The following is a 6000-nucleotide window of genomic DNA, read 5'->3' as shown; positions in this document are numbered from 1 at the left end:
AGAGATTTTACTTTGGGTTTCTCCAAAACATAGATGACTCAGAAGAAAAAAAAAAAGCATCATTAGGTGTAAATAGAATCTTTAGTGCAATATATCTTGCACAAATATAAAGTTTTATGCTTGGAAGAAATTATTCAGTAATACAATTAAAATGAAACACAAAAGACAATATTTTCCAAACAACAAAAAAAAAGCCATCTCAAATATTTTATAATTTTCTGTGTATTTAGAGGTCCTGTAATTTTTTAGTATTTAAAAATTTTTTTAGCTGAGAGTCTATAGTAAAGAAAAAAAATCCTAATATTAATGTCCATAGGAATACGGTATTTAGTTATTTTGCATTTTATATGCTATATTATTTCTAAAAATTAATAAATTTTCTTAAAAGTTTCAGTAATTTCCCTAGTCCTTATACACATATCAAATTGACTGGCCAAACTACCCAAAGATGAAGCAATAATGACAAACAGGGAATAATTAACCAATAGCATGTGGAGTATGAATTTGCTTATCTGAACTGTTCAGCAGAAAGACAAAAGAAAAGACATTCAGTGAAATCAGGCTATTTAAGCAAATCATCCTCAAACACAGCTTACAGGAGTGGGTTTTGGATGTTTTTCCCTGCACATAACAATTTATTCTCTTTTACTTAGCAAACTTTTTTTTTAATATAACTATTAACCTTGGTAAAAATAAAATTATAGGCATACTTAAAAGTCTTTATACAGAGACTTCATATTGATTAAATTCACAGAACAGCCCACTAGCAAACAAACACTGCAAAGGTAGCTGGTTCCATGCTTAAATTTTTAATATCCTTAGAGCTTCTGGACCTCTAATTGCAGTACTGCTCCCTGTATTTCTGAAAAAAAAAAGTTACTTATTTAAAGATTGTTCCTACAATTACACTGTCTTGCATCAGACTTATTAGCTGTATGGATCATATCCTCATGGACTAAAAGACATTCTTTTAATTTAAAAGTTATTGGCTAGTTTTAAAGTCCTTTAAATAATAATTTAAACAAATTTATAAACAAAATATAAATTTAAATAAAATAAATTTAAGTAAAACATAATTAATATTTTATGATACTCTTTTTATGCAGGTTGGTCTACTGATTCCATAACTACTCTGTAAGATCTGACTAAGTAATGCTTCAAGAAAAGAGAAAAGAGGTATATTTCCACAGGGTCTTTAAGAGTGCTCTTGAATTAAGCGTGTTCCCACACAAAAGACGTAGATAATATAATGGTTGAAGACATCCCTATTCTGGGAGCTTCATGGTTCTCCAGAAAGAAAAGTAAATATTCCCCTTGATTTTTTAATGAAGTAGATGTCTTCTTTTACTAGAATGCATGTATGCAATATACTTGTGTACAGCTTAGTGCATCTGATCTCAAACAACACCTCACCTACACAAATTACAGATGCAAGAAGAAAAGTAAACAATCAGTTGATTAGTTTCACATGTTGAATGTGGGCAAGGAAATCACATATATCTCAGTTTCATCTAAAGGCTCAAAACATTTCAGTGAAATTTGTATCATATGCAGTAACTTTTGAAAAAAACCACAAGGTATTATGCGGTAAACTTCTTTAGTTAAAAAAAAACTTAATAAAAAGAAACAGCCATTTGATAAAAAGTTGTATTTGTGGCTCTATGGTTTCTGTCTGATAACGTTTAAGAATGTGACCTATGTACTCCTTACAAACATTCTGTCATGCTCCAGCTAACAGCACTATGATCCCAGGGGATAACTTCATTAGGTATCCATCTAGAATTATTTCCAGATACAATGTATTGATCCATCAAAGATGTACTCCTTGAAAATACAACTAGAAAATAGTTGGCTGGGCTGCCCATACTCAGCATGCTAATTAATATTTTCTTTCCTCTAACTTTATCTCTGCGTTTGTACTCACCAGAGAAAGAATAGAAGTCAGTTGGCAGTTTGAGTCAGAAAAATAAATCAAGTGGATGTCAAAAAAATTCAAAAAGCATCCTCAAACTCTTTTATAGGATCACTTCATATTCCAGATTTTTGATGAGTGATTCATATTTTTAAGTTGAGCAACAAAAATCCATCATCTTTGCAACAGGAAGTCTTTGAGCTCCTAGATGAAATTTCTCATTGAAGAAATACTTTGCACTTAAAGGCCTTGGGAACTTCAATGTTACCTCTTCCTAAACACTTTCCAAAGATGAAAGCATAGGTTTTGTAGCACCTAGCTTTGTAGCACCTAGTTATGTTAAAAAAAAAAAAAAAAATCACAGGAGAAATGTATCAAATCAAAGCAAGTATGTTGTCTGCCCAAGGAGAATATTCTACAGCTTCTGCATTTGTGAAGCCACAGGGTGCTACTGAAGATACAGATTATGTTCTACAAAAAAAAAAAAAAATACAATATTTTAGGTTTTAAATAAAATCCTAAAAACTTTAAGCAAAATTAGGCATAATAATGTTTTTCTTAGCTCAGAACTGACAGTTTACTTACCAGATTTAGACCTGCAAATAATTTATTTCACCTGTATAACATGGGAAAATCCATTCTAAAAGGAAAGAGAATGTCAAGACTGTTCTGTACTATGAAACGGTTTTATGCTTCCATTTTCTGCTTTTTTTGTGGTTATTTCTGTTTTCATTCTCCAGTATAATTTTCCTTTGTCTTTTTTCTTAATTCTATTAACTAACCCTGAACAGCTCTATGACATCCTTACCTCTTTAAACTCTAGAAAGTTAAACTACGTTTTTATCAATCTACAAATTGGTCGTCTTTAGTTTCCTAAAGTTTAACAATCATTTCTTTCATTTATCTTCTCAAATTGCAGTCAGGTTTTTAAAAAGAATAAAACCGGGGAGTTTTCCTGCTCTGTTTTAACACAAAGAACATTTGTATGATTTTGATGAGGCCTTTAGGAACAATTGTAAGATGAACAACATAATTCACAGTAACAGAAAGATATTAAGCATATGACCTTAAATAATATTTGTGTATTTATCCTCTGCTTTCAGTTTATGATATTCATATACCATGTCAAGCAAATTTCACTCTGTATTCTGCAAGACAAAGATAATTTATTTCCTTTCATGAGAAAGATGATGACAAAGTAAACTACTGAAGTAATAACAATAGGTGATGAGAAAGGAGCTATTGCTCTGCATTTTAGATGGCATGCTATGATATGGAGTATTGTGCATTTTTTTTAAAAAGGGATATGTCTTCCACTCTTGTTGCTAAAATGAAGCCGGTACAAATAAATAAAATAAATCCTTGGACCTAAGTAGTAATTTATGATAAATGATCAAATGGATCTTGCATAAATGTCTTCTCTCAAGAATATATGCTCCTACAGCTATGTACTTATGCATGTATGCACAGAAACCTTCATAGGTTGACCTACACACCTGCCTGTGGAAGCAGCCTTTTGCCATTACAGACCATAAAGTTTTGCAGGCATATTTTAATGAATTTGTGTAATTAGCTGTTAGATCTCATTTAAGAGCCCACATTGTTATTCTGTTATTCTGAAGGCTTCAGAATGGAATTGTGGTTCCATTCTAGCAATAACACTGGTCTGTTTAGTAAGTGATGTTTTTAGGAAAGGAGTGAGGATGATTCTTCCCTCAGGGTATTAATGATTAAAGAGCTCTAAAATGCCTAGTTATTATAATCACTTTAGCATCAGCAGGTAGAATCCATCCCACACGAAAAAAAAAACAAAAGAACAAAAAGTATTAATTTGATTATGTGTCTCTCTGAGAGAGTTTTTCAACATTGCTCCATCTCCTTAAAGACATTCAAATATTTCATTAGATCATTGCTGTAACTGCAACCCGTTGAAAAAGCTCAGCTATTGTGAAGACAGACATTTTACCTTTAGTTCTGTAATATTTTACCGTTAACCCGTGAATTATTTCTTCATTTTGCAACAGTTAGGTCTCAGAACAAATATGTCTGTATTCTATTACATCATTCTTTAGATTAACCTTATAAAGACAATTATACATTTCCAATGACTAGCAAGTAGGAGCCTCTTTAGTATTTTAGATGTTGCTCCTTAAACTCTGCAAAAGCTCACAGCCTGCTGGCATTCATTACCTGATATGTTTATTTTTAATTAAAAGTCAGTGGAACCACAAACTACTCTGCCTTCTAAAAACTAGTAGATTTCTCTGGATTCTCAGTCATTACTCCTAAAGCAACATATCAACCAATTTCTGTTCAAGAAAAGAGCAAAGAGGTTTCATTAAATATATACTTAAAGAAATCTCTATTGATCTCACTTTGCTTTCTATCACAGTTATGCTCTTTGGAAACACATTTGTTTGTGCTCAGTTAGGAACATTACTCACAGCTACTATTCTTACATAAGATATCAAATGTAGGCAACAATGAAATTCTTGCTCAGGTCTCCTGAATTTAGATTGAAGAAAACTCTAGTTCAAGAAATATGTTTCCTTGCCTGCTTCATAACCTGGATTTCATGGCATCCATGAGACAAAAAAGGAAGCTGTATCTCCACCTTTTGTAGTGGGAGCAAGCTCTGCACTTCCTTCAGCTCCATTTCCCAGGTGTTCTTAGTCATGCAAAAGAGCCTGTGCTTGGATGGGCTCCAGGCTTGCTGCACAATCAGGAGCTGCCACTCCCCAGCTCTCTCTGCACGCAGTGCAAGCATGGGGCAGGCATGGCAGCGCTTCTCGTGCATCACTGCCTGAGACGCACAGCAGAGCAAGTTTTGGAAGGCAGAAGTAGGCTTGTCACCAGTCTGTGCCATACTTTCAAAAACACCCCAGAGAACCACACATCTCCTGGTCATCATTCTTCAAGTTTCCACTTTTGGGGAAACAGGGCCGACTGGTCTTGTCTTGCCACTGCATTTTGCAGCTCTGTGGCTTGCCTTTGTCAGACCGCACAAGGAATTTTTTTCCCAAGCAAAACTGAAGAATGAATCAGCCTGCTCTTGGCTACATCACCTTTTGTGAAAGCTAATGAGCATCAGCTCTGAAACAGATTTAGAAAAATAAGATAAAAGAAATAAAATAAAGTTTCCACTTGTAATCTTTGTGATATGTGCCCTTGAAAATGTTTTTGGAGCTGAAAAAACCCTGGCATTTCAGACAGTAAATGTCTCTTCATCGTTTGACTCACAGTGAGCTCAGGGAATAGGATGGGACAGAATAACATAGAACAGAATAGAAGAGGTTATGCTATATAATGCCTATGGTAGTAGGTGACAGTCTAGGACCTCGCTGTGAGGGATCCACCCAGGAGCAAAGGTATTTGCAGTGCAGATCCCAGGAGACAAGATCAGAGACAGGCACACACAGAGCATACTTCCAGCAGGGACTGAAACATTGCTGTATTGTCAACACTGGTTTTAGCATAAATCCAAAACACAGCCTCACACAAGCTACCATGAAGAAAATTAACTCTATCACAGAAAAAACCAGCAAAATAGGGAGTGATTGTTTGTTTGTAATATCCCTTTGAAAATACAACTTAATGTTATTTTCACATCGTATTGAAAGTGTTCAGAATACTTCTTCTAATTAATTGCATTTCTGCCAGCATTAACAATATTTAAAGTAAGAACACTATATGAGCACAAATTGTATTTGTACTTGAATTTTTCCTTCATCAATTTTTCAGTGTTTTGTCAAGCTATAATAAATCATGCTGAAATTCTGTTTTCTGTGACAGCTTCTGAGGACAAATCTAGTGAGAAACACACCTATCATCAAGCCAGAGGCAGCTGGTAAAACACACTTTTGGCCATTTTATTTGAGTTCTAGTTCTCTCTTTGTGTAGTTGCGGAAAGAAAAATGCACATTCACTGTCCCCTGTGGAGCTCAATATATAGAAAAAATTCAGCAACACTTGCTCTTTTTTTTGGCACATACTGTCTTTGTACAGGATAGATGTGCTAGACAGGAGATTTTAAAAAAAATCACAGTCCACACCAAAGGGAAACAAAACTTTTATAATTCAAAAATGTC

Source organism: Serinus canaria, chromosome 2, assembly GCF_022539315.1.
Source record: "Serinus canaria isolate serCan28SL12 chromosome 2, serCan2020, whole genome shotgun sequence".
NCBI classification, from domain to species: domain Eukaryota; kingdom Metazoa; phylum Chordata; class Aves; order Passeriformes; family Fringillidae; genus Serinus; species Serinus canaria.
The sequence above is the reverse complement of the archived record's forward strand: the minus strand, read 5'-3'. Positions refer to the sequence as shown.